The sequence below is a fragment of the Marmota marmota genome, unplaced genomic scaffold, assembly GCF_001458135.2.
Source record: "Marmota marmota marmota unplaced genomic scaffold, marMar, whole genome shotgun sequence".
NCBI lineage: Eukaryota > Metazoa > Chordata > Mammalia > Rodentia > Sciuridae > Marmota > Marmota marmota.
The window spans coordinates 22,878,254-22,889,738 of record NW_025999998.1 but is presented as its reverse complement, the minus strand read 5'-3'; the positions used below and the strand labels follow the sequence as shown (position 1 = coordinate 22,889,738).

The following is an 11,485-nucleotide window of genomic DNA, read 5'->3' as shown; positions in this document are numbered from 1 at the left end:
TTGGGGGGGGGGGGGGAACAGGTAGTGCCTAAAATGTAGAACTAAATCAATTCAAGGTCTCAGGTGCCAGGGAGATCAACGGGTTCATGTGACAAAAGACAAAGTTGACTGTGTTAGGGGAGGCTGACTTTTAAAAGGAACACAAATGAAAGATAATAGAAACCTAAAACTTGCATGTAGCTGGAGTGTGTGCATGCAAGAAGGGGATTAAAGGACTTATATAAAGTCTCATGCTGATCTGCTGCTTTATACTTTTCAAAGCTCTTTTTCCTTCATCACCTATACCCACCCACCCCCACTTTACAGCTGACACAGAGTGAAGCCTAGAGGTTATAGGACTTGTCAAAGGTCCTGGAAGACAGGCCTCAAACCTAAATCTTTCCATTCTTAGTGCAACCCCTTCTGTGTCACCTGTCTGCTCTAACTCAGGAAAATGCTACTACAGAGGAGTTTTTGGAGTTTTGATGCTTTTTTTGTTGTTGTTTTTAAAGAATTTTCATGCACAGCATTCAAACTGGCAGGATCTGAAGTTAAATTTGGTATAAGAGTTGTGGAAAAGAAAAGGATGTAACTGAAAATAAGGAATGAGCATGTAAAATGCCTGATTCTTAAGAGAGAAAAATAAGTTTGGAAATAGTACACTGGTCAGTTTAAATTTGTCACCATCCCACAGAAAAATAAAAGCACTAATGACTATCAACACTGCTAGTTGTGGAGTAAGTTATTGCAGATAAATGACTTTTTTCTGTGAAGACAGATCTTGTAAACATGGCAAAGCAAAGAAACATGGGATTCTCTGCATGTGAAATTCAGAGAAGCTCTTGCTTCCAGTGACTTTTTCATCTGCCAAACACAAAATAGCACTGGCCTGACCTTCATCACAAAGGAATCTCTGTTCAGTAGACTAGGAACGTCCACAAAAGTACCAGAGCTGGGTGCTCTATGCCTCTTGTGTATGCCACTTGTGCACGTGATCTTTCTGGCATATCAGCCACAGCAATGGTGAAATGAGAACATGTACTCCATCCTCTCATATGCCTAGGGATAGAGTACTTTATGCACAATCAGACATCCAATAAATGTTGACTAAAAAAATGATTAGCATAACACAATAAAAATGTAACATTGTACTATTTCTCTTTCATAATGGCATGCCATCTACAAAATATATAAAATATAAACTGGTGGAATTATATATTTCCTCTACAAAAATTAGACTGTGAAAGGAGAAGCTTTTTAGAAATATGAGTAATGCAATAACTAACACATTTCAAATCATCCACAAGCTTATATAAAGATTATCAATGATAAGTATCTTCTCAAACTCCAGAAGGATTATCTCTTTGTAGTTTCATGTGTAATAAATGGTTTAGTTTTTTAAGTATAATACAGATGAAGTTATGCTTTATGCATGGTTTTACATTTTTTTCTCTAATGTGTCTAAGATCCTCCCAGATAGAACAGTACCTCATTGCATTCGGCATTCAAGAGTACGGATGTTTTAAGCTATTGTTATAGATTTGCCCTATTTATCCAGCCCTATTTATTTATTTATTTATTAGCCGATGAGGCTACCCTCAAATTTGTAATCCTCCTGCCTCAGCCTCTTGAGTAGCTGGAACTACAAGCAGGTGCCATCACACTCAGATTCCTCTAATTTTTTAATGTAGTTAAAATACATTAATAAATTTCCTAGTGTACAATCATTATTGCGTTCCTGGGACTAATGCTACCTGGTGACAATGAATTCAATTTGAAAATATTTTACATGATGTTCTATATGTATGTTTATAAGGTAGATTGGCCTATAGTGGTCATTCTACATGTATGTGTGGTTGTTGTCAATTTTAGAATCCCATGGAATAATAAATGAGCTGGAATGGTTTCATCTACTTATTTATAGTAGGGATTAACTAGTTTTTAAAGATTTAAGATATAAAGCCCATAAAATTGTCCAGGACTTGTATCTTCCAGGGTATATTTTTAAAATAATTTTGTCAACTTCGAAGACTATTATTACTCTCTTTAGGTTTTCTACCACCTTCTGAAATAATCTTGATAATTTATATTTTTCTAGGAAAAATGTTCCTTTTCAAAAAAGTTATGAATTTGTTATTTTAAGGTCAAAGATTATACACACTTTTTTAATTTCCCCAAAACTGGTACCTAAGGCTTCTCTTCCTTATTTCAGAAGTGTATTTGCAAATTTTCTTTTTTTTTTTTTTTTCTGATCAGACTTAACAAGGGTTTTGTCTTCTTCATACACTACCTCAAAGAAGTAGCTTTGGGGTTTGCACACAAAGTCCATCATTTGAGGTCCCCCCCACCCCTGTTTCTGTGTCCTTAATTCAGTTTATTATCTCCTAGTGCTTTTTTGAAGATGTATTTACTGCTTCTTTTCTTAATTACTAAATCTTTTAACACCTTGTTATTTCAAATAAGTGGACAAAGGCTGTAAAATCCTCTAAGTGCCGCTTCAGCCATATTCAATAAGTATTAATTGGAAGAGCTTTTGTCTTTTAAACTCATAGATGGTTTATAGTTTGTCTTTATTTCCTCTTTAACCCAAGAGTTATTTAAAGAACTGTGTATTTTTTCCCCAGATGGATGGATTATGGTAGATGGATTCACCATTTGTTATTATTTAATTTTAAAGTATTTTTTTCAGAAATATAGATTCTGGTTTCTACTCTTTAGATTTTATGGAATTTTTCCTAGTAGACAAATATAGGATCAAATTTTCTGAGTGGTCCAGAGATTAAATAAAATAAACTCACTATTTTATAAATAAAATTTTTGTAAGTATCTAAGATATATATATTAATAAGTATAATATATTAATATATTATTAATATATATATATTAATAAGTATATATATACACACACACACACACACATATATATACATATATATGTATATGTATATATATATGTGTGTGTATATATATATATATATATATATATATTAATCAAGATTATCAAATGTATTTTAAAATTTTGTTGCCTGGATTTATTAATTTTTTTTAAAACTTGTATTAAATTTTCATACCATGACTATGGTTATTCCTGTCTCTTTCTAGTTCCATCATTTTGGGTTTTTGTTATTTGTTGTTGAGATTTTGCTGTTTTGGTTTGCTTTCTGTTTTACAATTTTGTCCTGCCTACAATTTCATGACTATTGCACGCTTTGGTCAAATTTTTTGTATTACTTTGCTCTGGGATGTCATGTATTTTAACAGCAGAAATTTGGACTTTTTCTTTAAAACTCTAAAATTTGTTATTATTTATTTATTTACTTATTCATTTATCCTATTGTTTTGGTACCAGGGCACTTACCACTCAGTCATATCCCCAGACTTTTTTATTTTTTTCTTTTGAAACAGAGCCTCACTAAATTGCTGGCCTTGAACTTGCAATCCTCCTGACTCAGCCTTGGAGCTAGTGGGATTACAGGTGTGTGGGGCCACACCTAGTTGAAATGTTTTTAAAATGGAAATTTCAAAACATTCACATAAAGTGCAACTACTTATTTCTCCCCATTTATCTTTTTAAAAAGTTTATTTTTATTGTAGATGGACCTTTATTTAACTAATTAATTTATATATATATATATAGTGCTGAGAATAGAACCCAGTGCCTCAAACATGCTAGGTAAGCTTTCTACCACTGAGCCACAACCCCAGCGCCCCTCCAATCCATTTATCTTTATGTTTTCTATTTATCATTGCTTTGCATTCAGTCTCTTTTTGTTCTCTTTCCTTTATTTAATTAATCTAGTTGTTCCATTTTTTTTCTTCTTTTTCAGGTTTTAGAAAGATATCCTTTTCTATTCTGCCTAGAGATTACCTTTACATTTTAATGCTTACACTTAAATGTATATATCTTACCAATGTATGTCTAGCAATCCCCTGATCAAGGTGAGAGTTTAAGACTTAGTCCTAGATCCATCTCTGTTTTGAATTTTCTAATCCCTAAACTCTCACATCTATTCTTTACAGGTTGGAGATGTTAGTTCCTATCATTAACAATGGTTTCTATCTATGTTATGTGTCAATAGTTCATTAGACTATCTAACTTTCATAGGTTTTGTCCTGCATCTTTTTTGGGGGGTGGGGGGTGGGGGGGTAATATGGGAGATTGAACCCAGGGGGTGCTTGACACTGAGTTACACCAACAGCTCATTTTATATTTTATTTTCAGTCATGGTCTTGCTAAATTGCTGAGGCAGAACTCAAACTTGCTCCACCTTCCCTCCCCAGCAGCTGGGATTACAGGCATGTGTCATTACACCCAGTTTGCCCCACATCTTAATCATTACTGTATTCATTTTATTTTTCATGTTATTACTCAGCAATATGTTTTGAAGATTACTTTCAAAGGTCTGTGGTCAAATCCAAATATACCTTTATTTTGCCTTATCACTAAAACATAAGTTTGGCTGAGTATAGAATTTGAAATGCAAAATTATTTGCTTTTAGAAATAGATAATGTTTAGTATTCTGGCTTTCTGCATTACTCACTGGTTTCAAAAAAGTTAAAGAAAATTTGCAAATTCTTCTGCTTGGAAAAAATTACTGAAGTTGATGTTTAATACATAAAGGAATAGTCTTTTTTTTTTTTTTTCCCTTCTAGTTTTGCATAGAGCAAGGAAGCAAAGAAACTAAAACTGAAAATGGGATTCATTCTTATAAACTCTCATGTAAAGTGAATTCTAAGTACCATCTGCTAAAGTGAAGAGATTAACAACAGAAAGGAAACAGCAAGAGTGTCACATGCCTTGAAACTATATTCACTCTGGAAGGAGTCTGATTCAGGTGAATTAAGATTTTTTTTTTTTTTTTTAGTAGTAGTAGTGTTCAAAATAATCAGCTGCCACTAATAGACAATGCTACTTTGTATTTCTTTAAATTTTGTTCTATTATTTATGTAATAATTTGCCAGTAGAAGTTGTCCTATTAAAAGTTGTCATTTTAATAAACAGCATTTTTTGTAAGAGAAATATCTACTCACACAATAGTCAACCACAATCTATGTTCTGTTACTCTAGACAATGGAACACTTGGTCACTAGAGTCACAAAACTTAATCCAAAAATATACCATTCTCTGCATAAATTTCACAGGCTGCTCTGAAGGAGGAAATAAAATCTCTGAAAGAGAACATTTTTTTCCCACCTTTTTCTACTCTTTTCATCACCATGTCCTTCCGCTCAAATTTCCTGGCAATTGGAAAGGGAGAAAACTAACTTTACAGACTCATTCAAACCAGGGAAAACAATTTATTGTTCATACTTCAAATCTTCTGCTGAAACTTGTGTTTTCTAGATCACCTACACCATTCCCCACCAGAAGAGCCTCTTGAATGACAAATGATGTTAAGTGGTATCCAAAATAGAATGCACAAATCATAGCAGCTGACAGTCACAAAGAAGCAAATTAATCAAGGCATGTTAACATAAGTAGTTATCTTTCTCTGTGAGAGAGGAGATAGAAGGACAATATAGCTGAGGGGACTCTACAGCCATTTTCTGTACACTCACATACTATCTAAAACTTTTACAATGTGAATATAGTAATACATTAATTGTGTAATATTAAAGTAATGTTAACAGTGAAAGGACACTAGAGATGACTGGTAAAAATCCCTCAGTTGTAATGCTATACATTGCATGTTTAGCCCCTGTCTCCATCCCCTGCCCCCATCCCCTGCCCCCAATTCCTCAATGCAATAGTATTAGGAGGGGGGCTTCTGGGAGATGATTTGGTCATGAAAGGGAGCCCTCATAAGAGGGATCATTGCCATTTTAAAAGAGATCTCAGAAAGCTCTCCTACCTCTTCTGCCATGTGAGGACACAGGAGGATAGCAACTATAAACCTGAATATGGGCTCCCACCAGACACCAAACTACCAATGTTTTGTCTGTGACTTCTCAGCCTCCAATGACTTCCCAGCCTCCTGAACTGTTCAGAAATAAATTTCTATAGTTTATAAGTCACCCAGTTTGTAATATTTTGTTATAGAAGCCCAGATTGACATGTATAAATGATGAAACTGAGACTAGAAAATCTGATATACTCCAGGTCAAGATTTACCCAATTTTCAATTTCTAACCTCCATCTGAAGAGGCATATGAGGAGACAAGCATAGAGTTGCTCTGAAAATAGCCATCCTCCCTTGAGAAAACAAGGGATACCAGGTTCTGAGAAATAAGTCAATCCAGAAACTACATAAAAAACACTTCTGGTTGGGCACAGTGCCACATACCTGTAATAATTCCAGTGGCTCAGGAGGCTAAGACAGGAAGATCCCGCATTCCAAGCCAGCCTCAGTAAAAGCAAGGCACTAAGCAACTCAGTGAGATCCTGTCTCTAAATAAATTTCAAAAAATAGGATTGAGGATGTGGCTCAATGGTCAAGAGCCCCTGAGTTAAAAAAAAAAAAAAACACTTCTGTTCAAATATTGGAGGAAGTAAGAAAATGTGCCAAGAACAGAGAGGACAATTAAGGATGTAAGTCACAGAGTCAATCCAAGGATTTAGGATCTAGGATATAGGAGCAGTCAAGATATCAGTATTAGGGCTGGGGTTGTGGCTCAGTGGTAGAGAGCTCGTCTGGTATATGTGAGGCAAGAGGTTCGATGCTCAGCACCACATAAAAATAAATGAAATAAAGGTATTGTGTCCATCTACAACTAAAAATTTTTTTTTAAAAAAAGATAAAGATAAGTATTAAACTGGATCACCTGATTGCCTATAATAAATGGTAAAAATTAGGTCTTCACTTTTAGTTTATTCAGATCAGTTTTTTGTAAATAACCATGGAGATGGGATGGCAACCAGTGGCAGAAATCTTCCTAGAACACAAATACTATAGGTCCAATTCTAGTTTAAAAATCTTTGCATATTGCATCATTTGTCAAATACCAGTAATAAGAATTTCTTATGCCTCAGTGATACAAAAGCAGATATAAGAGGTTATAGATCCATGGGAAAAAGAAACTAAAATCTTCCAAATGGAGATAAAAGCAGTCACTATGAGCTTTGTTCCTGTAACCTAGCAATATTATTTCCATGAGATTGAGACTGAATCATGGGAAATTTGGAGACCATTATTTGGGAGAATACACAAAAGAGATAAATAATGTAAAGACCTGGGCACAAATGACTGGGGCAAGCCAAAATAACTTCTAGTCTTTGTCTGTACTCTCCTCAGACAGAAAAACACAACGGTGCCTGATAGGACAATGATATCATGAAATTATAAATATGAGAGTAAACTGAAGTTCAGGTTAAGTTTCTCATTTGCCAAAAGTCTAAACAAACTTCTTGATAATTAATCTCCAAAATGTGTGACTCTGCTGCAGACTTGTGCACATAAATTATAATAAAGAACCTTGGTATGCAATTTGATTCAAAGTGCTTTTTAGTAAAGTACATAATGATGCATGCTGAGGAGATGCAGGTATATTTAATTGGATATAATTAAAATAATGATGTGTGTTTAAAATAATGATATATTTAAAAATGTTAAATGTAAGTGGCTGAAGAACCTGTAATAAAAAGTCAAAGCAGTAACTAGTTTTTGATTACTTGATTATTCACAGAACTAATACCCTTCATTTAACAAGTAATGCAGGTAATGCTTGTAATAATGTCACAGTGGAGGAGTTCAAGGAGCCCTGGTGACAACGTGGGCCTCTCCCCCCCAACCCCCCGTCTCCCCCTCATTGCTTGGGACTAGTTTCACCTTCCAGCTCTCTTCTCTTCATGCCAACTCTTTTCATCAAAATAGTAATAATAATAATTTCTCCAAGATAGCTAAAATATTGACAATTGTTGAGGCTGAGCAGAGGTAATGAGATAGGAATTTGGGGTAACAGAAAAGAGAAGGATGTTGAGTCTCAAAGGAAGAAGTACCCATGAACCCCTAAACTGCAAAACACACCCATGAAACATAGAAATGAGAAAGCATACACGAAGAGTTGTAACTCCTGAGAGACCCAGCCTGCACCCTTGTCCTGAGCCCTTGTTTGCAAAAAATTTACATGAAGGCAGTGAGCACGTGCAGGGAAACTGGTACAAAATTGTGTAACTCTGCCCCGACTCTACCTCCAGTCCAGCCCCTAGAAACCATCCCTCTATAAATATTAACACCCCACACTAACAGGTTGTGGTTTCCCCCTCTGGAGATGGCCCACATTCTCCCTTGAATGTGCCTCTGCTTTCCTAAATGAACCTCTGTCTATGGCTCTGACTGGCATATGCTGAAAAGTCTTTTAAAACACCATTGTCCTGAGTCCAGTTCCCCTTTCTCTCTAGAACTTTTCAGATCCTTCTTCTAAGCCATCTCTTCTCCTGTGACAGTTACATGAGGTTCAGTGTATTTGTTCTCTCAGTGTACTTTTGAGATGTTCTTTTATTAGTAGAAAAAAAAAGTATCTATTTTTGAGCATAGGTTTTATAATGTGTGAGGACTTTGCTTCTTCCCCATTCAAAGGACAGTCCTTACTAACTTGTGCATGCATGCACTGGCATTACTTGAGGCCTCGGAAATTCTCTTAAAATAAGTGGACAAGTAGCACATAGAGGGGCGTTTCTAACTTTCAGCCCTGGTTAGGTAATGCCCCCATAGAGAATGCTTTTTGCCTGGATACCTCTCACCATCTGGAGTTAGTTTTTGGTCCCTTCCTTGTCTTTCACCATTTCTCTGCTTCAAGTTCAATCAATGGTTCCTGTCTGCCTCATTATTTTCCAGAGCCTGGTCCTCATCCATACACCAGGATTTCTCAGATGAGCAGCCAATGAGCCAGTGCCCTACTGCCCAGATATCTCATTACCTTCTGTCCTCTGCTGCCCAGCTGTGACTTCTAACGGAGCTCAGTTCAACTCCCTGCAGGGTTGTACAGGCAATTACTGTCCTTGAACCCCAAGCTCTATAATTCATGATCAGATCTTGGGAGAGGCAAATGGCTTGCTTGATTTTTTTTTTTTTCCAGTTCCTGCTTATATGACTAAGCTTTGCACTCAAAATGGGAAACTAGGCTATGGTACATCTGTAACATTTCCTATGGATAAAAAACATTTATTGTACATCTTTCTATAGTTCCTCTTTACTTTTTATGTTTAGTAATTGATACATTGTAATCCTGTTTCTATGAATTTGAAATAGCTCTTATGGACTTTCAAAAGATTATTCTAAAAAATTTGTCAATTTTCATATCATATTTACTGAAAATGTTTCTGAGAGTAAATTCCTAATTTAAAAAAGGACAAAGTTTCACTAATTGTATGAATGTATTGTTATCTTATACAAACTATGCTAAAGCATTCCAAACTTCAAACAACAAAAAAAAATGGTCAATTTCACAAGGCAGAGTGGTGCATTCCTGTAATACCAGCTACTGGGGAGTCTGAGGCAGGAGGATCACAAATTTGAGGTCAGCCTTGACAACTTAGTGAGACCCTGTCTCAAAATAAAACATTAGTAGAGTATCTCTGGGTTCAATACTCACTACTGCTAAATAAATTTTAAAAAATTATTAAAATAAAATTGTCAAACCCTCCAGAAGTTAAAAGTAGCAATTTTACATTTTCATTTTAAAAATGATCATAAAGTAAGGTATCTTATTTGCACAAACACATAGGACAGCTAGAAAATAATACACAAGGGAAATAAAGGTCAAGAAACTTTTTGGCATTATTGTGCCTTATGGCAATTCAATTTCCACTTATATGGACTCTGACACCAAGTTTTGATTATTCAATGGCGATGATCCAGTTTATAAATTGTACTTATCTTTTCCTATTCCTGTTTTTGTTAGGTTCATCTTTGCACTACTTGATTGCTCAAAATCACTTTCGTAATAAAGTAATAAAGAAGTATAGGCCACAGCTTAGGAGGTTGAGGCAGGAGGATTGCAACTTCAAAGCCAGCCTCAGTAAAAGCGAGGGATTAAGCAACTCAGTGAGACCCTGTTTCTAAATAAAATACAAAATAAGCCTGGAGATATGGCTCAGTGGTTTAATGCCCTTGAGTTCAATCCCTAATATCCCCCCAAAAAACTGGAGAAAAAGAAATACAGGCTAGAAAACAGAATACAGGTTAATCAATTATACCCATTTTATTATCTCTCTAATACTTGTTTGGAGGAAAATTTTAAATCACTGAACAAAGTACACTCTCTGGAGTCCAAAAACTGTGTAATTACTCTTTTCCCAATACTAGAAACAATATGGGAGTTGTTTTTATATCCCAACATTAGCAAAATAGTCACAGAATCCAATTCTCAAATATTGAGTTTTAAAAGATTTCCTAGCTAACATGGTATATAAACAAGACTATCCAAGATCCTAGCTAGTTGTCTGCAAAAATCTTGGTCTAAATCCTATGAGAGTGTTTACATTTTAAGTCTATGTGTTATTACTATCCAAAAGGATATTTGAAGAATCAATTAATTTTTTAGAATTTAAATAATTTTTAAAATAAAACATTTGTCTTCTCTCAGCAAGTTTTAACATTGCCAAGTTAGTTTTCTCAATGTTTCTCCTTGTTCCTTCTCATTTCCATCTCAACCCCACTATCTGTGACCCAGATCTCCACCACCAGATTTGTACATGAGAGAATGGGGAAACATGTGGAGAAGAAGGAAGGGTGAGGAGGAATGAAAAGAGCCAACAGAAACTTTTACTGGGGCCAGAATTTGGAGATTATGCTGCAAGCTAAACATAAAGCAGCCAAATTGTTTATTTTGCAGTTAGTGGAATTTTGTTCTTCAATGTCAAGAGGCAGGAGCCAAAGTCAAAGTTTTCCCAAGACTTAAAATAAAGATATCCTTGATCATGTACACAATCTTGGAATGCTTGTAGGTTAGAAATGATGTCCTTTACTGGATGGATTTACAGGCCAAAATGCAGTCAAGCTTCGGAGGCTCCCTGGCTCCAGCTACAACAGTGAATGAGGTAAGTACAGATTTCCAAACCACATCTTCGACTTGGCTATGAATGCTTTCTGTGGTCCAACTCTCTCCCTAGATTCAAATGATGGTTCCATGTTCTTATTTATTTTAGTCGGTACTAGAGATTGAACCCAGGGGTGCTTAACCACTGAGCCACATTCCCAGCCCTTTTTATTTTTTTATTTTGAGACAGCATCTCACCAGGTTGCTTACAAGCTTACTAAATTGCTAAGGCTGGCTTCGAAATTACAATCCTCCTGCCACAGCCTCTCCAGCCTCCAAGATTACAGGCATACATCACCACGCCTAGCTGATTCTATGCTCTTTGAGATGCTGTCACCTAATGAATTTATTTTCTAAATCGGTAAAGGATAATGAAAAGGTATACAGGAGTCAAAATATGTAAGGTGTTAAATGCCATCCAAGAAAAATCAGTTTCCCTTTAGAGGGAACTATAAAAGTTGTTCTTTTTTGGGGATGGGGGGGGGGGTTAAAACCTGGGCCTTAAGGCATACCACTGAGCTCTACACC

General features: G+C 35.6%; 2 long non-coding RNA genes across 4 annotated transcripts in view; one reads left to right on the top strand and one right to left on the bottom strand.

Annotated features, from left to right (window-relative positions):
- LOC125617914 overlaps positions 1 to 11,485 on the bottom strand; it is a 97,088-nt gene that overhangs the window by 72,645 nt on the left and 12,958 nt on the right. The window lies entirely within an intron of this gene.
- Positions 3,693 to 10,843, top strand: LOC125617915. The gene is made up of 2 exons (XR_007349058.1): positions 3,693 to 4,815; positions 8,755 to 10,843. It is a non-coding gene; the product is annotated as an uncharacterized LOC125617915 (long non-coding RNA).